Source organism: Falco cherrug, chromosome Z (genome assembly GCF_023634085.1).
Source record: "Falco cherrug isolate bFalChe1 chromosome Z, bFalChe1.pri, whole genome shotgun sequence".
NCBI lineage: Eukaryota > Metazoa > Chordata > Aves > Falconiformes > Falconidae > Falco > Falco cherrug.
In genome coordinates, this window is record NC_073720.1 from 74,225,893 (window position 1) to 74,248,118 (window position 22,226).

General features: G+C 45.1%; 1 long non-coding RNA gene across 1 annotated transcript; it reads left to right on the top strand.

Annotated features, from left to right (window-relative positions):
- The first annotated feature begins 112 nt into the window (after window positions 1-112).
- On the top strand, window positions 113-21,364 carry LOC106631324 (uncharacterized). The gene is made up of 6 exons (XR_008730384.1): window positions 113-261; window positions 12,052-12,214; window positions 15,760-16,780; window positions 17,552-17,662; window positions 17,981-18,092; window positions 19,986-21,364. It is a non-coding gene; the product is annotated as an uncharacterized LOC106631324 (long non-coding RNA).
- The last annotated feature ends 862 nt before the right edge of the window (window positions 21,365-22,226 follow it).

The window sequence follows — 22,226 nt, forward strand, 5'->3', positions numbered from 1 at the left end:
TGGTGTGTCACTGTTGGCACCTTGGCTGAATGGGGAGGGAGCTGCAGCTGGAGCAGACAGATCTGGACGTTCCCCAAGTCTAGGAGTGTCTGCAGCTTTGAGATGGCGTTTAATCTTGACATTGCTGCTGGTATGGTGGTTTTCCCTACCATGCAGGTTCTCTGCTGATGCTGTGGGACCTGGGGAGTCCATTTGTCTAAAGCAGGCAGCATATTGGGGAGGGAGAAGCGAGCTGGCAGATGTTAGAAGGAGCGTTGTCCTGTAAGTACAACCTGTCTAATCCTGGTGGTTTGGACTAGGAACAGCCTTACTTCCAGATACTAGAACAGCACAGACTTAAAACGTTGGTGGGTTTCAGGCATCCTCCTGCAATTATGATGACAGTTAAGCAGACCTATGTAGCATGTGGTCAAGGTTGACTGCATGTGAACATAAAGTGTATCTTGTCTGTATGCAGACTGACACCAACAATGATCTCGTCATGTGTCAGCAGTATGCTAACTCTGCTAGGAGTGAACAGTCCTATTTGACATTCAGTGGTACTTCCATAAACACAGTCTTTGTGCAGCCAGAATACAACTGCATAACCTTTTTGTGCTTTGCCTGTCAAGCAGATCGCTTTTGTATGCAGCAGGTGATGGCTAAAGAGATTATTTCATTTGGCTTAAAGCTGTAGCTGAAATGAGCACCGGAAGTGAAATTTGGCATTTCCAGTGCTCTGTTCCATGATTAACAGAGAAGCTGGTGCTTTTCTGCCTTAGGCAGTCTGTTGCTTTTGAGCAGTGAACCTATTCTCTATTGACATACAAAGTAATAAAACCAAGTCCACAAAGCAAGAAGGACTGTACCTGTGCATAGGGTCTGCCTTGAGGCTGGTTTTCATAGAGTCTTGGTGAAGTGGCCTAAGCTCGGCAGCAGTTATGCCCAGCGGCCATGTACCCAAAGAGCTGCTCAAAATAAAAGTGCTACCAGGTATCCCAGGGGAAATTGCCCTTCAAATGGCTGGCACAGATGGCGATAGGTGGCAGGACCACAGAGGACAATTTGCTGGCCACACAGTTACGACGTTTTACACTGCATGAGTAGCATTCACTGCTGTTGCTTTAAGTCTAAACTCAGACCAGATCCTAAAGGAAAGTATCTTAAAGAATAAAGGAGGCCCTTTTTACTAACCCCTTTCTGCCACCTCCAAAACCCAGCAGCTTTCCTCTCTAAAAATATACTGTGGAATTGGTCCATTTATTACTCTCAGTACCACATTGCTGTTTTTTTGCCTCTTCTGGCTGTGAACTGTTTTGAGCTTCTCACTCCCCAGGAAGTTGTTGTTGTTGTTATCCTAAATAGGCCATTTTTCCTCCTTTTTTGGGGGCTGCCAGAGATGGTTAAGTGTCTGAAGAGACTGAAGCTCTTCCATTTCATTGCTATGCACCAGAACTTCCCTGCTGTGTGCCTTCACCTGGTTTGCACTGCAGCCACTTCTGATGTCTGCTGCATCTGTGACAGCCATTTGCTCCCATCGCAACGCTGACATCAGTGGCTTGATGTGTTTCACCTAAGCAAAGGGAAATGACCACCTCCTCCATATTGTTAGCAATGGATGAAAACGAGAGGGCACTGAAGGACACACTCGAGTGCTGGTTGGTGAATGTGATTCTATGTACCACAGCATGGAGACAGTGTAAGTCTGACACAGCTGATGCTCAGCAGTCCCTTGCTAGGGACTGTTTCCTACCATGGTGGCAATAGAAGAAAAAAAAAAAAAAAATTAAAAAAAGGGAAGTCTTCACTTAGCATTTATTCAAAGATAAGTAGGTTGTTTGCAGAGTCTCACTGCAGTATTCCTGTAAAAGACACGTCCTTGCTACCCATCTCTTTAGCAATGTTTCAGGTTCCTAGACTTTTCTCCACACCTAGCTGAAGCCTATATTGAGGGGAGAAAAGTGCATCACCACCCACTTGAGTTTGATCAGATTGACTAACTCAAAGGCAGCCTTTATCCTCTGTTCGCCCAGTTCATAGATCCTTAAACTTTTTCCTGGATGGTCTGTTGAAGACTTTTTATCACAGGCTTACTTTGCTGAGTTAATTTCTGTGTGTCCTTTAGAAGTACTCTACAGATATCCACAAGTCCGTAGGCAATGAATCAGAAGACGCCAGACTAAGAAAACTTTGTGTGACAAAAGAATTTCTACTCCCTACCAGAGAGGGTCCATGCTGCTTTTGGTAAAATGGAGAATTTGATTCTTCGGTGGAAGATAAATAATCACTGCTGCTGCAAGCAGCACCAAATAGCCCACCATGAGCATCCTTGTAGCACAGGACCTTCTTACTCCCTTGTCCATCCAAAAGCAGATGCATGTGCTGCTGTCGGGGAGCTGTAGTGCCGTTCCCCCCCCAAAGAATTAGACATGAATCTTGGACCCATAGAGTAGCTGTGGTGGGAAGGGACCTTTGGAGACCTAGTCCAGCCCCACTGCTGAAAGCAGGGTCAGCTATAGCAGGTTGCTCAGGACTGCATCCAGTGGCTTTTGAGCATCTCCAAGGATGGAGGCTCTACAAACTCAGTAGGCAACCTATTCAGCCACCCTCATAGCAAAAGTGTGTCCTGATGTTCAGGGGCAGCTTCCTGTGTTTCAGCTTGGGCCTGTTCCCTCTGGTCCTTCACTGGGCACCACTAAGAAAAGCCTGGCTCCACCTCTTTTACTCCATCAGGTATTTATACACATGGATAAGATCCCCTTGAGCTTTTTTCTTTTCCAGGTTGAGCAATCCCGTCTCTCTCAGCTTCTCATATGTCAGATTCTCCAGTTTCTTAATCACCTTTGTGGCATTTTCATGAACTTGTTGGAGGGGTGGCTTCACCAGTGTTGAGTAGCGGGGAAGGATCACCTCCCTTGACCTGCTGGCAACGCTTCTCCTTATGTAGCCTAGGGCACCACTAGTCTTCATTGCAGCAAGGGCATACTGCTGGCTCATGTTCAACTTGGTGAACACCAGCACCTCCAGATCCTTTTGTGGCAAGCTGCTTTCCAGCCAGTTGGCCACCAGCATATATTGGTGCCTGCTGTTGTTCCTTCCCAGGTGCAGGACTTTGAACTTCTCCTTGCTGGACTTCAGGAAGTTCCAGTCGGCCCATTTCTCCAGCCATACCAGGTTCTTCTGAATGACAGCACGACCGCCTCTCTGTCATATGTGCATCAACATTCTGTAAAAAGGGAGCGTGTATGCCAGAGCAATGCATACCCTAATATATTTCCGATCTCTGATAAAAGCCCTTTGTAGCAAGTGTATTTGAGTCCTCCTGATGGCAAGTCTTAATCATATAAATCAAGTTATTTTACTGGCTCCTTCTAAGTCCTTGCAATTTTCCTTTGTACAGACTAGGTGCATATCTAGTCTCTCAGTTATGTTTCTTTAACCTTTGTGCTGTGTGTCTGCCTAACTGGCAAGCTATTACAAGCAGCTATGTAAAGCACCTGAATATTTGGGCTTTTGCCATGTTAATTCGTTAACTGTAGGTAAAATTTGTTGCAGGAGAAGCTGAGTGTTTTCTGATACTTCCTACCAGCAGGAATCAATAACTATGCAACCTCTCATTTTTGTGCCAGATTAAAAAAAAAAACAAAAAACAACAACCAACAACAACCAACCAACCAACCAAACAAACAAAAACCAAACCGAAAACCACCAACAAACCCCCCAAACCCAGAATACCAAGTCTGGTTTTCACTTACTTAGTTTCTGGCTACTGTGTACTGTTGAGGGTCTAACTGGACTTGGGCTTTTGAAGACTTTGAACTTCTGTTGATGACAGATGGAACTGAAAGTGCTGTAGGCATCACTAGGCTGCACTAGTAAGGCTCTCCTGCCTACACCCAGACTTCAAAGAGTATGTTTGGTTCAGGAGTGTAACACAGCTGGTCAGGCCTGCCAGAATTTCTTGTCTGTATTATGGGTTAATGAACAAATAGATGCATTCAGCCAGGAAGCAGCATTCAAGCCTTTGTGCAAGCATTCGGTTTGTGAATCTGAAATTATTTTACTTCAGTATAAATAGGGGAAAAAGCATTCTATTACTCTGAACCAAAAGCCAATTATGTCCTTCTAAGCCTGAAAGGGAAACAATACAAATGGATTGCTGATTATAATCATTGACTGTGACTGGTGGCTCCATCAGTCATTCCTGAAATAACTGGTTGAAAATAGAAAATAAATGGGGTTTTGTCACAGTTTGACCCCAGCTGCTCGCTCACTCCCCTCTCACCCAGAGGGATGGGGAGGTTCGGAAAGGAATACAAAAGTCAAGGGTTGAGATAAGAACAATTTAATAAGTAAAGCAAAAGCTGTGCATGCAAGCAAAGAAAAACATTTTCTTTTGCTACTCCCCATGGGCAGGCAGGTGTTTGGCTATCCCCAGGGAAGCAGGGCTCCGTCATGTGTAACAGTTACTTGGGAAGACAAATGCCTAACACTGAGTGTGGCCCCCTTCCTGCTCCACCCCCCCCCAACCTCCCCCCCACTTACATACTCAGCATGACATCAATCACATGGTATGGAATATTCCTGTGGCCAGTTTGGGGCACCCCTGCCCTGTCTGTGTCCCCTCCCAGTTTCCCGTGCCCCTCCAGCCCTCTTGCTGGCAGGGCCCAAGGAACTGAAAAGTCCTTGACTTGGCATAAATATCATCCAGCAACAACCAAAAACTTCAGTGTGTTAACAGTATTTTTGCCACACCAAAACCAACAAGCACTGCACCAGCTACTAAGAGCAGAATTAACTCCATCCCAGCTGAAACCAGGACAGTTTTGTATATCCCTGATGTGTGTATCTGGGCACAGATTCTGAGTGCATTCATTGCATTTTTGGATGACAGTGATCTTTTCTGGGTGAGGGAATCTACAAACCATCCTTCACATCAAGCATTCCTCTTTGCCCCTGTGCCTCCTGTCTTTCTGCCAGGCTTCCCTCTTCTCCTGTCTGATCTTCCTAGTGTCTTCATCTTACCTCTAGATTTACTCTTTCCTCTCTTGCCTCCCATTTCTCCTCTCCCAGCCAAGTGCAGACACAGGCAGCTTCTCCCTGCCCAACAGCACATCTATGGGAACAAGGTGCGTCCTCTTCTGTATGCTTGGTGCAGGCAAGGACCAACATTGCTCTTTCCATGTTTGCTCTTCTTCTCCATTTCCAGGTGGTACCAGTTCACACAGAAGCCATCCATGCATGTCCTGCTGGTGTGCACCTTCCTGAAGGACTTGCATGTGGGAAAAGCCTGCTGCTTGCTGGAGCACAAACACAGAGGCAGCTGTGGTGGCTTAATGGCCACCACCACGCTGACCACCAGCTGGTCCTGCTCATGCCATGCCTGGTGGGGTGGTGAGATGTGGGAACAGGCAGCACATGTGGTGGGTGTAGCATGGCTTTCTGCTGAGTTCAGGGTATGCACAGGCTCTCTGTCAGAGCCCACTGTCTCTAACTTGGAAAGCGGAGCCACGGGGTGTTGGAATGGGGATGCTCTGGAGATGCTTTAGGGCACTGAGGAAGGCAGGCTGGGTAAAGCTGCTGTCTGAGTGTCCTGGTATTCAGAAAGCTGGTGCAAAGATTGGCACCTATCATGAGTCCCTGAGAAGTGCAACTGTCTTGGTTTAGACAAATGTGTTTGCTGGTCCTCCAGCGGGCTGAGGCATGGGGCGTGGGCTCCCTGAGCTTGACAAGACCGTGCAAGTTGTAGGCATGCCTTGAAAGAGACCCTTAGCAGCAGAAATTAGAGCACCTGACAGCTTCAAGGCATGGGTGCAGCTGGGTAGAGGCCATGGAAGTCAAGACAGCTTCTGAATGCCCCTCCTTGGCTCTGGCTGCAGTGATTGCTAAACTCTTTGCAAAGCTGTTTCAGCAAACTAAATCCAGCTGCAAAGCAGGAAAAGTATTCAGGGTTGGACTTGGAGGGATTTTTTGGGGGAGGTTTTGTTTGTTTGTTTGTTGTTTTATGTGGAAGAGGTCAGTGAAGCGTCTGGTGGCTGGCGGGAGGAACAGAACCACAGCAGCCGGCACCACCAGCAGTACAAGCTGCAGTGCACTCACACCCTCAGACAGTGTTGCTTTTAGTGGCTTAGCCCAGGTTTCAGTGCACATGCTGGTTTTTGGATGTTGGGCTAAGTGATTTAGGTTTTATGAATGGGCATTAAAGCATGCAGCTCAGTCATAACATATATTAAGCTGTGGGAATTTGAGTTGCATGTTGCATTAGGTTTGGTTTTAAGCTAGCTAAGCAACATTAACCATGTGCATATCGTATTTATATGCAATTTATTCACTTTCAAACTAAATATATTGACTTGCATATTAACTCCTATTTTATTTTCTTTAGGATGATGCATTTTATGTTATTTTAAATAAATATAAGGCATGCCTGTTTGTGCATGCATGTAAATAGGAAAAAACTAGAAAATGTACTGTTAATAAACCTCCTCCTCTTTATTTTCTATTGAATATATAACACTTTATTTTAGTAAATGAAAAAAGTTTTTGATTTGCATGCTTGCCTGACTGCTGTCTGGAGGTGTTTGCATTCCTACTTTCTAAAAAGACCTTTTGTTAAAACACAGTAAGCTTTCAGCAAGGTACCAGATGTTACAGAAATACAAGCAAAATCAAGATCTTAGCTTTGACTTCTTCTACAAGGTAGCATATCCTATTCCTGAGAAGCTTTATTATTTATCTAGGAGCCACAGGGCTGGATTCCTCACTGTCTTCATTTGTTCCAGTGCAAAAATATAAAAGGCTGCCAGTTTAAAATCTAGTATCTTCCACCCTCTTCATTCTGGTTTGACTGACAATGGTGCATTAATATGATGCATAAGGCGATGGATACGTCCTCCGTGTCTTGTTTGAATGGGATTTGCCAGCAGTGTTATTTGGAATTAGTCTTTTTTAGCTATAACTGCTCTTTCCTAATGAATAGCTTCACTGAGACTAGCATTTCTTGGGTGTCCATGTCTGCAAATGTCTTCTGCAGATTTAAGTCATTGTGCATGTACCTTGGACTTGCTCTTTCAGGCCATGTACTCAGGAAGGAGCACAAAGTTTTGTGGCTGTCCTTCTACCAAAACAATACACAGAAAGTGCTGTATGTTGATGACATTGGACAAAGCCCCTGGACACTGCACAGGGGAAGCTGAACATTTTTTTTTTTTCCTTGGAAACACATGGGGCAGATGTTTGCACACCTGCTGCAGCACTACACTCATGCCTGGGACAAGGGGTAGTGAGAAAACTGTGCTGTGGTATTTGCTGTGTGCCCGCAGAGGTGGCTGCACTGTGTGAGAGCAGAAACCAGTCTGAGGACCTTCAGGCTTCATAGATGTGTAAATGCCATGAAGACCCAGAGCCTCTACTGCACATCATCGCAACCCACGTGGTGTAACTTGCTCCTAACAACATCAGAGCTGTGACCTGAGCAGAAGCAGGCTGAAACTGAGCACTTTAAATGCCACATACCATGCTGTTTTTCTTCTAGGCTGTCTCTAGTATTATCTAAATATCTCAAGTATTATCTTTATTCTGGGTGTTTACTATTTATCCTCATTAAAAGATTTTGATTTAGCTTTTGGACTTTGATGAGCTTTGCAGATAGCACTGGTCCCTTACTGCTTCTTTTTTTTTTTTTCTTCCCCCCCTTGTTTTTTGACATCTGAACAGCTGTTTAATATGGGAAGTTTTTCTGAAAGCCAGCTTTAGTAACACTGCATGCCATCATTTTTCTCATTACCAACCCTTTCCCTGTTCCACTGAGAGCACAGCCCCATCACTGGGTCTCCAGTTTTGCTAAAGCCAAGTCTGGGTGCGCAAAAGCTAACCCGGGGGAGTGGAGCATGTGGCACACGTGGTGCCATGCCCAACACAGTGCTGGGGACGTGGGCACTGCTGACCAGGTGGCAGGACGCAGGGCTTCCGCAGCCCACGGCACAAAGAGCCACTCCTCGAGGCATGCTGCTTTGATGTTCGACCGTGATGTACATGATAGCATCTAGGTCAAGCATAGCTGTGTGAAGCAAACATCTTCCAGGTGTGTTTTCTCAGAATGTCTATTTGGCTGGCACCTGGAGAGCAGCACCTCACGTCCCAGGAACTTACTGTTTAACAGGGGAGAGTTAAATCCCAGCAAACTCACTGGCACGTGAACAGCATCCCACAGCCAGCTGCACTTGCTGACCAAGTACTGCCCTGGTAGCAATGGTGTGGCACAGCCCTCCGGTTGGTGGGCAAATGGGTTGCCGGCCCATCCCGGACATTATTGTCTGAACACCAGCAAAGGGGGCTAGGAACATGGTAATAAGTTTTCCAACCCTCACGTCAGTCAGCCAGGTCAAACAGGCCAGTATCTGCTCATTATTGGGTCTTCCTACAGGCTTTTTACTGTCACAGAGCAGCAATCCTGCATTAGCCACACAGAAACACAAAATGGCTAAGCTCACACCCCCTCCATTGCACATGCCTGAGAATGGAGGGGGAGCTCAGATCTGAGGCTCCAGGATAAAGTAAAATTGTTCTCTAAGGAGTGAGCCTGGCTGATGTAAACTGATGCAAGCCTGTGGCTGGTCATCGCTGTTACCTACTGGCTTTCTGTTTCTCTGGCAGCACTGATTGTTTTCATCTTGCAGAGTGGAATAGGAATGAAAAAAAAAAAGACAGACAAAGGCAACAACATAGTCTTCCTGAGAAAGGAAGCACCCTGCATGCCTGTATCTTTAGTGCCATTTGTCTTGAATAGCTCCTTGGCCTCATCCTACTGCAGCTGTACAGTGTGGCAAAGCATAAATGACAGCTTTGTGCAAGGGATGAAAGTAGGAAGTATGTGGGATATATAGGCATGGATGCTACCTGCAGCATGATTCCTCAAGCTGAGATAATCTTACAAGGAATTTGTTTCAAAAAAGCATTTCTATTAATGCACAGAAAAACTCCCCACAAAAAGCTGCAAAATCCTGGAACATCTGTGTGAAATCAGATCTGTCAAAAACCTTTGGATTGCAGCCCAAAAGGAAACTCTTGCATACCAAAGCATGGCTTGACCTGGGACAAGCCTATGGAACAATGCTTAACAATTCCATGTAGGTTTTTTTTTCATAAAATCTTTGTGAGAAAAGCCATGAGTCAACCCAAAATATCTCTGGCTGTTGTTGCGTTGTTGATTTTGTTCAGCATTTACTATCAGGAAAATCTGGCACATTGCAGGCAGATCTTGGGACTTCTTGGTCTTGTCTCTCCTGGACTGTCACACTGGGGACAGTTTTAGCTGCTGTATCTCTGTGTGGGAACTGGCACTGTATTTTGTACTGCAAATGGTGATGGAGGGTAATTTTCTGTCAACACCCCATGCAGACAAGTTCCCTTCAGGCAGGCAGAAGCCAGGCTGCATTAGGGAGCTTAGTTTTGGTTTGCAGGAAAGCCTCTGCCACACCAAGTGGGCTCTCTGGGGACAGGCAGGCAGCCTGCCCTTGACTGCACCTGCGCATCTTTGCAAACTACTCAGATAATATTCCTTCTATGCATTACAGTTTGCTTGTGTGCGATGGCTATGGAAAAATTTGCAGTGGGTGCAATTTTCTAGTGGTGCAACCATTGTAACATTCATGCCTTACGATGGATGGCTGAGTACAGAATTGGACCATTAGTATTTTTATCTGTGTGTCGAAGCACACTTGGGGTTTTTCTGGTTTGTAAGAGGGGAAATACGTTAGCCTCCTTGTGTTTTTTCTACCCAGGATTTCTTCCTGTGAAGTATTGAGCACACCTAAAATTCACTGCAGTGAGTGATTTAACAAATGGCTTTGCTTAAAAAGAGAAACAGAAGCATGCTTATTTCAGAGAGGAGTTGGTAAAGTTGCTATTTTCCAGAAGTCTTGAAATTCCCTATTTCCCTCACCTCCCTCCAAAGGTCCAAGTAAAGGCAAAGCACTTAAGATAACTTTCTGGCACTGAGGAGCTAAAAAAAAAGTGTAGCTGGAAAGATCTAGTTAGATATAGCCAGAATTTGAACTTAATAAAATGGAAAAAACTGCAGCTGCAGAAACACAACGTAAATTGCTGGCCAGCAGATGAGGATGACCAATGAGAATGGTGGGAGTGCTGTGCAGAAGGGTGGGCAAAGGTGACGGAAGGGAGCACCAGCATGGGAAGGACTTTCCACAGCACAGCCCTGCACCGTGCTTCCCCAAGGAGGAGGGAGAAGCATGCTGCATCACTCAAATCCAGGATGCAAAGACTTTTGGGTCCTTTTACTACCAACTTTCAGACCTTCTGCCTTGGTATCATCATGCTTTCTGGTAAATGCTGAGGAAAAACTTTATTTTTCTTTTTTTTTTTTTTTTCCGGATGATGCTTTCTAAGCATGCTCAGAGGCCTCTGTGCCATGGGGATGGGTGGCCAGGATGGCTCGAAGTGACTCTGCTCAGCGGGGGCCAGGGTCCTGGCTCTGCCCCAGGGGACCGGGGGCACCATGCTCAGCAGCAGGTACTGAGTCTCCTGCCAGAGAGGGAGGAAGGGCTGCCAGCTTTGTCAGCCTTGGCTCATCACCCATCTCATACAGAGGTCCAGAGTGTGTGACACTGTATGTTGTCACACATTGTCACATGGAGGTGGCATGTGCTAGAGGAGTGTAACTAGGACATGTACAGTTGTCTCCCTGAACTGTTTCTTCATATTTTGGATCTACTGGTAGCTTATGTTGTGGTTTCATGGTTTCAGTTGAGTGAAGATACTAGAGTTTGGGTGAATTATGAATCATGTGGTGTTTAGCAATTACAAACATCATGAGCTGGCTGTCCCCTGGCCTGATCTTCAGACCTTGGTCCTTGCATGTGTCCAGTGTGGTCTCAGAGTTACTTATTTTTCTGTAGAGAGGTGCTAGAAGTGCTCAGAAATGCAACAGACCACTCACCGCTGCTATCTGCTATTGAAAGCTTGGCCCCAGCTTGACAGTCTGAGAGATACAGTCTGGTTTCTGCCAGGAGCTGCTTACTCTTGTGCTGGGTTTACCACTTTTCTCTGACTTTTAAATTTAATTTTTAGTCCTTCTTCCCATGTTATAATGTCCATTCTAAATATTAAGACTATCTTAAAATTCTGGAGAGAATATACTTTCTAACTTTACGTAAAGCCAAATGGATATGTATACTTACATTTAGGTGTTTGATTTTGGGTACTTTAAGCACAAATAAAGCACTGTTCATGTAAAACATGTTTCTGAAAAGAGATTCATCTCTTCTTACTGCTCCAAATTATCTGACAAAGCAGTCCTTGTGATTACTGGCTGATATAAAAGGATAATCAGATTTTTACCGTGTTGTCTCAGATTTTTCCCTTCAAAAGGTTAGCACCAAGTTCAAGTGGAGGCTTGGTAACTGTGTGTGGTATTTACCACAGCAGGCATGGTGAACATGTCCATTTGCTCGCAACAATGTGCGTGTGTGGGCAGTAGCCCAAACAATTGTGCAGGGAAATATCTGGTATAGGATGATGAATCACGTGTTCTCGGGGTTACCTTGTTGACCTCATCTTTTTTAGTTCTTTGTCCCTGTGCATAGCACCAGTAAGGAGGTTGCTGTCCTGTGATGTTCCCATAGTCTCAGCAGATGAAAGGGTAAAAGTCTTGATGGGCCTTTGTTTTTGTCTTGCTTGCAGGGATTTGAGGAGCAGTGGTAGCTGGGATGATGGTCCATCATCGGCAGCCTTGCAGTCTCCCTGCCAGATCAGTCCCTGTTCTCTTACCCGTGGGTGACTCACCCTGGGGAGACTGCTCAAAGGCAGGGTACAGGACAGTGTCAAGCCACTAATTGAAAAAAAGTGCTCTCCAGTTTTGTACTGGGGCTCCCAGAAGAATCTCCTGTCCTCCTGCAGCTCAGGCTATAATGGTGCCTGAAGAGAACAGCAGGAGAGAGGGGAGAAGATAAAAGTTGGAAGCTGACTCAGATTTCTTTAGAGTGGCTCGCACAGCTCACTGAGCACTGATCGCCACTTCTTAATTTTCCTTTGCCTTTTTCTATTCTCCTTGAGATCTGCAGATGTGCTTCCTCTTCCATGGGCCTACAAGCAGTTGAGAGAGGATGTATTCCTTGTAAAGCACTGACCAACACCAGAGGAGAGTGGAACCTTCATTTATTTTCCCCTTGGGCTACTCAAATTATGGAAATCCTGCCATGCCACCATGCCAGTTCAGGTAGGTGGGGGTTGTGGTGGATGGCGTAGTCCCAGGTTCCCTTCACTGATATACCAGCTTCACATTCTGCTTGATGTATGTTTATTGATCCTAATCACCACCTCAAGATTTCCCTTTGCCTTGCTTCACAGCATCTCACCTGCCCTATGGTCTAGTGAGGCACTGAGATATACCCTTGCACCCTTGCCTGCTCTGCTCATTCCAGTTCTCAGGGCACGGAGTTAGTGGACCAGTTAATTCTTGCACAGTCCCGTTGTGGTATGGCTTAACCCCCCTGGCCTGGTGGGCAGCAGGGTGGCCAGGACACGAGATCACTCAACATGACTACATTGCATGTTACATGTCTTCTCCAGCAATAGTCCTTCTTTCAGGTTCATCTCTGCACTGGCAACTCACATACCTGCATTTCCTCAAGGTGTAAGAAAGTTTGGAAAGGTGAAAATCAATCCCTTTTATACGTTTGTTTTCTAAAACCAGTGGCCCATCCTCTCAACAATGAAGTTTGCTGTGTTTGAACAACATTGCGTGACTGTCCCAGGACCCAATATTTAGCATCTTCCTCCTTAATGGGTGTTTGTACAGAATGGTTGAAGTTGGAAGGGATCTCCTGGTCCAACCCCTTCTGCCCAAACAAGACCACCTAGAGTCAGTTGCCAAGGACCATGCCAGACGGCTTTTGAATATCTTCAAGGATGGAGACTCCACCACCTCTCTGGGAAACCTGCACCACTGCTTAGTCACTCCCATAGTGAAAAGGTGTTTCCTGATGTTCTGGTTGAACCTCCTGTGTTTCAGTCTGTGGTCATTGCCTCTGGTCCTGTTACTGAACAGTGCTGGAAAGAGCCTGGCTCCATCTCTTTTGCACCACAATACAGGTATTTGTACACATTGACAAGATCCCCCCAGAGCTTGCTCTTCTCCAGGATAAACAGACTCATCTTTCTTAGCCATCCCTTATAGACGAGATGCTCCAGGCCCTTCATCATCTTGGTGGACTCTCTTCAGTACATCCATGTCTCTCTTGTACTGGGAACCCAAAAAGGCAAGGTAAAGAAACCTGCATGGGAAACTACCAAAACCATGAACCAACTGAGGCAGCAGCTGTGCCCTTTTCTCCTTTCAATCCAGGGAAAGGATTTCAGCTATGTGAGTTTTTGGGTTTCATTTCAACCTGCCTCTCTGATGAACTCAGTTAAGCCTTGCATGTTTGGAGAGTTTCATTCTCAGTGCACTTTCACTGTCCCATTTGCCACTAAGGTTCAGGCTGTGGTTACTGTGCCAGCCTACACTGACCTCATGGTTTTCAGCCTTCAAGGCCAACAGACAACAAACTTGTGGAAGAAATCTATTGCTACAGTCTTTTACTTGCTGGGCATAGGTCTTTGCCTCTATCAGAAAACCTGGAAGCTTTGGAAATTAAAAGCAAACTGAAAACTGCTAATGTCGCTACTGTAATTCTGAACCAATTAAATGCTGCCAGATCCAAGGAGCAGCACTCGAGACTTGTGCTCAGAGGGCAACAGTAGTGCTCCTTGTGAAGGTGCTCATCAAAATGCAGAACAAGGAAACACCTTTGCTTAGCAAGGCAGTCCTGGTGTCAGGAACTTTGTCCTGGGCAGAGGGCACAGTGGGGAGCACGAACAGTGTCCCACAGCTGGGGCAAGGGCTGTGCCTTGGTCTTTCTTCCATAGCAGTGGGAATAAGACTGAGGAAGAGATATAATTGCATGGTGTGTTTGGTTGTCTGATGTCATGAAACACTTCTGAAATGCAAAAGCTTTTTAGGCTGGAGTAAGTCATGGCTTATGACGTGAAAGGAGTATTTTGACATATGGTTTGTTGTATTATCTCACTCGCAGTAGGGAGCCCTATTCATAGATCAGGCCTTTTGAGTGCTCAGCATGGAGCAAACCCAGCACAAGAGGCTGTCTGAGGCAAAACACAGGTGTTTTCTTTCATCCGCACATTGTAATTTATGCTCAAGTGCAGCCCTTCATTTTTGAAAAGTTCCTGTAAAATGTTCAGCTGAAACAAACATTATTTTTACAATTAGATGACGCAGCTGCACTGACACAGCTACCAGCCTGGCTGCCGGTATAAGCCACTTATCAAGGATGTCATATCTAGCCTAAGTTGGGACACACCTGCACAGCTGTAGCTAATTTTGTACTTAAAGGGATTGGTTTCAATTCATTGTATTGCAACCAGTTACACCCTTTGAAGTATCAACTGTCCGCCAGAAGAGGACTACCAGGAACAGCAAGGCTGGCTATCACACCTGTCTTGCTGAGATGCACACTAAATATCTTCCTGTCAAAAGCTAAATCTCACGCTTTCAGGCTTCAACATAGTCAGCTCAAGCTAGTTCTACTGTACTTGACAACACTTAAGAAACTAAGTGCTCTGAATTTATTGTAAACCAAGGTGTCATCTAATTTTGATTTTGTGGGTTTCAGGAAGCTTTATGTCTGTTTCACATTGTCACTTTGAGAGTTTTGCACTGATTAAATGACGTGATTTTTAATCTGCGGTGACTTGGGATAAAAGAACAGCTGCAATCCTCTGGAATGAGAAGCCAAAGGGCAAACTGAAAATGCCACATCTAATACCTGGAAACATGGAACACAGAGGGCTGTAAACAGTGCAGTCTCCTTGGGGAAAAAAAACCCAACACCAAAACTTCAGGAAAATCTATCTTTTGCAGCTGACATCTCAATTTGCAGTTCTGTCACTGGGCACAGTGTCTAACATGTGCCTCACAAAATTCACGAGCTGGTAGCTAATTTGCTGGTTTTGTGACCACAGATGTCATTTGGTTCTTTTCAGGAAAGTGCTTGCCCTCAGTGCCTCGAATTTTGCCTTTAAAAGGTTAGGAATGTGATTGCAGGCTGCTGTAACAATGGTTTAAATGACTGCCCTTTGTCTGATTCAAGAATGACTGTTTTGTCTAAGCAGAATGTACACATCTTCATTATGTTCCTGTAGAATACATCACACTTGATCTGGACTAGCTTTCAAGCACACAAAAAACAGAGAGGATGACAATGATGCCAGCTTGAGCTGCATGTTGAACTGCATTTTGCTTGTCTAAATGCACTCGCTGGAGGCGGACGGGCTGCCTTGTCTGTTCTGGAGTGACAATGCCCCAGTGCCATTTACACCAGCGTAATCAATTGTAAATGTTTCAAACTTCAGATTTAGAGCAGTGTCATTTGGCACTGATGGGTAACACTAAACACCTTGAAAAATAACCTTCAGGTCTTAGACCTGCACCAGCACAGAAAGGCATACATACATACTTATATATATGTATATGCCCACATATATGAATTTTTTTGTTCAGCAAGCATAGCAATTCCCTGAATTCCTCCTCTCAGCTAAAAGATGTTGATCCTGAGGGTTTACTTGAATCTTGGCCAGAGAAAGGCAAGAGCATTCAACATTTTCTTCAGTTTGCATGGTTGGAGGTAGCTCAAAGGATGAGAAAACAAATGCTTGCTCATAAGAGCCTAAAGAGAGATCTAATTTTCCTTTTGTTTGCTCCAGTTCTCCATCACTTTCATAGCATTGGGTTTAGCCCTGCTGTACACAACACCAATGATGCTAGGATCCATCCCGCTGATATCGTGGGTGATGGTGGTATGTTGCTGTTGACTTTATGGCTCAGTAGTGTTCTGTTCTCCTTTATTTTTATCTGCATGTTACAATTTCAAGATTATTTATCCTGTAGTTTCAAGGAAACGTGATAGCTGGTATCACACATGACCCAGTGATATCGTTGGGTCTGATACCACTCAGAAGGAATTAACACTGGAGAGTAAACTGAAGGGGGCTGCAAAGTGGACCTAAAAAGGGGAAGTGGAGGGAAGTTGGTACATAAGGGGGAAAAAAGGAAAAAGTTTTGAAATAGATGGACTGGGATGGAAGGTTCAGTGGTAGAGGTGGAGCAACCAGAAAGTGTGATGTGATGGTCAGTGTAGCTGAACTTCACTTGCTGAGTAGCCAGAAAATCTGGGGAGGGGGGCAGGGCTGTGTTTCAGTACAAGACAAACTTACCTTAGAGATAATTTTGCTCTAGATGCATTGGCTTGGTGACCTTAAGACTCGAACTGGGTGTTTTACTCATAGCAATAATAGCAATGTCATATCGTGTTTGCACAGGGTGCAGCTTTTCTTATTATCATGGCTAGAATGCACAACTACTTGGATTCACACACTTTGTGGTTTAATTAAACCTTATCTTCAGCTCTAAGATCATGTCCCCGATGTGATTGAGCAATGGCAGTAGCTGCCCTCAAGTAGTTTTTGTTCCCAGAGCTGCCTTTTCTAACCTTTGACATGATCCAGGCAGTGACTGTCAGCAGAGCATTTTGCAGCATGGTGGAGGCTCGTGGCACTGCAGGATTGTCTTTTGTGTGTTGACAGGGACTTTCACCTCCTCCATGCTGTGGTCTCCCCGGCATTCCTGCGCTCCCTTGTTCTCTGCTGGTTTCACTGTGAAGCCCTCCAAAATACTACCTGCCAGTGCTTGTGTTTGCCTGCTGCTCCTCTGAGGACCTAGGTCCTGGTAAGAGACGCATTGGCTTGGTGACCTTAAGACTCAAACTGCTTGTTGTACTCATTATGATAGAAATCTTGTGTCTTCTGTTGAAAGTCATTTTTATTTTAACAAGACACTTTCAGTATGTCAGTCAGTTCTTTTTTTTCCTGTGATGACAGTGTTGTCACTTATTGCTGTTGTGTGTGCAGCACCTTTCTGTACAGTTGGCAAAGGTTAATATTGTTCACATGAAGTTGCAGGGTTTAGGCCTTATCAGCTCATTAGCTATTGCTGCAGTTCAGAGGAAAATCACAGTTTTTTTCCAGCTGGCAGTCAATGGAAATTTTTGGTCTAATTTCCACCAAGTAATCTTGGTCTTTCCCTAATGAGTCACCACTTAAATGATGGACCTTTGAACCCTCATCACAGTCCCGCATTGATTTTTCTGCAATGACTGATACTTACTGTCAGTAAGTGGAAATCTGGGTGTGCTGGCCAGGCTTACTGGGGAAATTAAGCCCCTGGTTTTCTGGGCAGGAGATCCCTCGGCACATTGTGGCAGGGGCAGGAGGCAGGCATGTGCCAAGGCAGAAGCAGAAGGAGCCAAGACAGCCACAGAGTGAGCTTTAGGGGTATGTCCATAGTTGGAGAGCATTCCCCCATAGAAACAGGTTGATAGTGGAGCTGCTTTACCAGTTTTAACAACATGTGCAAAGGAGGTAGGATTCCCAGGGATGAAGCCATGGGCTTTGGCTTTGCAAGTTAACAGTTAACTCACCTCACCGCTGTTTCTTACAGGAGCTTCTGCCTGTGGCATGGTGCCAACTTTAAGAGACTAATCTTGCTGCATGTTACAGGACCGACCACATCCTCCTCTCCATGGAGACGGGTGTGAGCAGCAGCAGAGAGGTACCCACATACAAGCAGCAGTGAGCATAGTCCTGCACCGGGACTGGTGATGGACTCGCAGCTGTCAGTGCATGCTTCAGGATCCTTCCTCATGGCTGTGGGCTTTGCTGTCATTGCTGAAGCAATTACCCAACCCTGCCATCATATCCTTATAAACAGCCTGTTTAGCACCTACCCTTGTGTTTCGGGGCTTGCAGCTCCTCCAGTCATGATCAAAGACCAATGCCTGATGCGTGAACTTTAACAACTGTGCTCTGCAGCCTTTTTTCGGGCAAGGCAGTGTTAGCTACAATTACACTTCCTCTCTCTTGTTTACAGTGAGCTGGAGTAGCCTTTATCCTCCCCACACCTTGCAGCTGCCAGCAGCTACTTTCTGTTGCTCCCATTGTCCACCTGCACAGAGGCTCTCAGGAACATGGAAAAAAACAAGGTGATGCTTCCATGAAGATGCTTCCATGGCCACAAAAAGGATCCTGCAGAAACAGGCACCTGCATTTATTATTTACCTAACGCTGACCTTGGAAATGAAATGGTCCCAGCAGCCTAGGTGGCATAGCATTTCTCTGGGTGTTTCTCTCTGCCAGCAGGCAGGGGTTACCATCTGCACACTGGGAGGTGGAAGTGCCCAGTTACAGATAACAGGCAAATCTATTAGAGCATGCCAGAAGCAATGCAGGTGTGATAAATATTGCATGATTATGTTTGCTCTTTGCCCATGTCCTTTTGTGGTGTCAGGAAGGAGGGCTTTTTACTTGAGGGCAAAATGCAAAGCAAAAACACCCCTGTGCATCTGAGGCAAATAAGGGTCATGAAACTCTATAAAGCTGAAGAAATGTCTTCTGAGGTGAAGTAAGACTAAAATAGCTAATATTTATGAAGTTCTCAAGATTGAGTTATTGATTGAAATTATAAGAGATCATTATCAGCCTGAATAATGCAGATTTTTACTTTGCTTGTGACCAGCACAAAGTGAAATTATTGCCATATCAGACCAACACCACCCTCCAAGCATTTCCCACACCTGGGAAAATTTACCCCCTCTTTTGGGCTAACAAGAGTCTTGCTCCAAAACCACATGTGCTCAGATAGCATTTTTGGATAACTCTTTCATTTCTTAACCTCCAACCAGACCTGACCTGAGGCAGTCCCTGAGATGAGCTTGACCCATCCACTGTCTGTTTTTACAAAATCTCAAATACTAGATGGGAGCCAATGTGAAAATGCAGCCAGGTCTGCAGCTGTGGTAGCTCTGAACAAGGGCACATGGACCAGACTTAGAAGGGAGAGAGAAACTGACTGCTGCAGTGGCTGTGTATGATGTGAGACTGTCTTGTCAGGCTACTCTGGACCTTTCAGACCTTTGGGTTTTGTTTGAGACTCTTCTTCCCTGTGCAATAATCCCTATTTTTTCAAGGATGCCCCAGGACTTCAGAGAAACTCTAGCTGGATAGACCTTACTGTATTAGCAGCTGGTATAACCTTGTGTTACTCTGAAGGAATAGTTCCTTTCTTTTCTGCCTTTCTAGCTGACTGTTGGTTTATTTCTCCCACTTCCTGACACATCAAAGCATTTTTTATTCTGCTGATCTCCTCCACTGTTGTATTTCTGTGCTATCTTTTTAGCCTGATGAAGTTTGGAGGCAGGGTACATCTATTACTTCATGGGTGTATCACAGGTGGCACACTTTAGGGCATTTGGTTCTTAATTTAATGGTATTTTTCTTATCAAATTAATAGTAATAAGAACAGCCATGCCAGGAACCTGGATGGCATGAATCTGAACCCTGTAGAGGTCATCAACAGTTGATCGAGCCCTCTTGCTGTTTATGAGATTGAGCACAAGAATGAAAGATGTTAATTGCCAACGTTTGTGTGAAATTGTTGAGCGTAAGCCAAGCTGCTGTGAATCTCAGAGAACACACTTTGCCTGTAGTAAGAGTAACATTGTGTAACCTCCTTTTATTACAGGCCAAGCTAATGACAGATTATCAGCTAAATGCATGCTTACAGACTGCTGCCGCACTGCTGTGCGGTCCCATATGGCCTTCAGTCTAAACAACTGCTCTCTAGGGACAGAGGGTCTACCTGATTTTACTTGGACTTGCAACAGGATGTATCAAACATACTGTGCTCTCCTGGAAATACTGGCATTACTTACAAGCAGTTTAATGGGTTTTTAAATTAGGAGTATTCATAGTACAACATTACAATTTATTTCAGATCAGGTTCTGCCTAATTCTGCCTAGCAGGCAGGAGAACCTCTAAACAGAGTATTTTACAGCATTAATTCTCTGCCTTTTGATTTCTTAAATTTGCTTTACAGGCCTGACCTCTCACCATGCCAGGGTGCCTGAGGGTCAGGGAGAAGATCTCAGCATGCAGAAATCTGGAGAAAGATGTCTTTCATTTTTGTTTCCAAGTCAGCCCTCTTGCACAGTCAGAGATCTCCATGAATGGAGGAAGACCACTCACGCCAAACCATCTCTGAGCTCATGATCAAGGAAACAGGGTCACTGTGTTTAGGGTGAGAAGCTTATACCCACTGGTATAACACATGTACTTGCTCAGGGAAGTAAAGTGTGGGTTATTTATTTAATCCTTGGAGCAATCTGACTTTTTTCTTTCCTCTCTGAGAAAACTCCAGAGATGAGTTAAGACAAGATAGTTTTTGTTTTGTTTTTTTTTTTTTAATTAAGGACTTACTGAATTTGTCACTCCATATTGCTTCTGACACAGTGAAAGCTGTAAATTAATATTGAAGCCTGTAAGTCTAATTTATCTGCCTATTTCCACCACTTTGACAGCATAAGAAGATGGCAAACTGGGCATGTATGTGATGAATATGCACAAAAAAATGTATGTGCCAACAAAATAGATACAAATATCCTTAATACAAATGGGAATTAGGCTTCCAGCATCCAGGAGTTATTGACAGCTCATGATACTTGTCAGCAGCAATGATGATAAATCTCAGCAATTCAGAAGCTTATCAGTTCTCACCTTTCTCACATTGCATACTTAGTACACAAGATGCTCCTTGGAACTGAAGAAAAGAGACCACTGAGTAAATAAATATGAGCTTTTCCCACTGTTTGTTTTTTGGTTGGTTGGTTTTTTTTGTTGGTTTTTTTTTTTTTTTCCAGCCTACAGAAGCAATCTAAGGACTTCTATAGTGCAGACTTTTCTTTTCCTTTTCTCTTGAATTAACCAAAACCTTTTTTTCTAAATGGTAAGGCAGTGGAAATAGACAGTAAAAATAAAAATAGTAAGCAAAATGTGCCACAGTGAGATGAATAAGGACTCTGTATCTCGTGTGGATTTGCTTTGAGGGGGTGCTGTGGGATCCTAGTGCTGCAGTTACACTTGCATGAGCATCTGCTCCTCTTTCCACTACTTGTCTGAACCTTGTTGACCCACATCTGAGGTCACAGTGAAAAGTCTGACACCAAGTGTGCATCTGAAAGGTCAAGTGCACCAAAAAGCCAGGAAGGGCAGTATGCACCCCTTCAACCCTGGTCAGAACCCCCTCTACCCCAGCCCTTGGGGTTATCCATGGAGAGCAGGGCAGGGAGGGGAAAGGATGTGAGAGCAGTATAGGAGAACATGGTACCAAGACTTCGGCCTCCCATGGGCAGGCTGCTGCAGAAGACCAAATCTGCCAGCTGGGAGATTTTACAGAGCCCTGTGTAAAATAAATACTACAGAAACCTGGAAAGGATGACATGTGGAATAAACTTCCCTGTTCCCTGCTTTTCTGGGGAGGGATGTGGGCTGGTTCCACCCCTGTGGTGCCTGGCACAGCAGGGCTCTGATGCGGTACTGGAGGAGACTCACAAACCCACCTGGCACCTTGGCACTCACTGGCACAGGAGGCAATACCTGAGCTGGCAGTCTGACCACCTGCTCCTCCATTTTAAAGCAGTCTGAAAAGACATACAAAATCTTACGTCTTCTCTCCAGACAACATCGCTTGACTTCCCACCATGGATAATGAGTTTGCCTACAATTCCTGCTGACGATACTTTCTTTGCTGCTGCTTTGTGGACACCCGTGTCCCCATTGCTTGATCTGATGCAACCCAGCAGATGTGCAATTACTTCTTGGCACACTGCAGGGAAGTCCCACCTGGAAAAAGGGCTTACCTGACTCAGGCTAATTGACTTCATGGAAATGGGAGTTGCTGCACTTTGACAAATCCCTTCCTCCTCACTTAATTCTTTTTCAGCATCAGGATTTTGCTTGTGCCTCTGGACACTTCTTTCACAAGAACAGATTATCGATGGCACAACCTCTGCTCTGGCTTAACACCTCCCCAGCATGGCTCAATGCCATGACTCAGTAACACAGGGGCGGGATGATGCAGCCTTGACAGAAGCAAGAAAGGTATTGCCACCCGTTTTCAGTCCTTGATGTATCCGCAGCCCAAGAAATACTCTGTTTTGCTCCAAGCGCTGGGCTACCAAAGAAGGGCTGACAGCTTGAAGGTCTATCTGGGAGCAGTAGCAAAAACTGATTTTTTGAGATCTCCTGAGATAGTCACAATTTTCAGGTGCGCTCTGGTGTA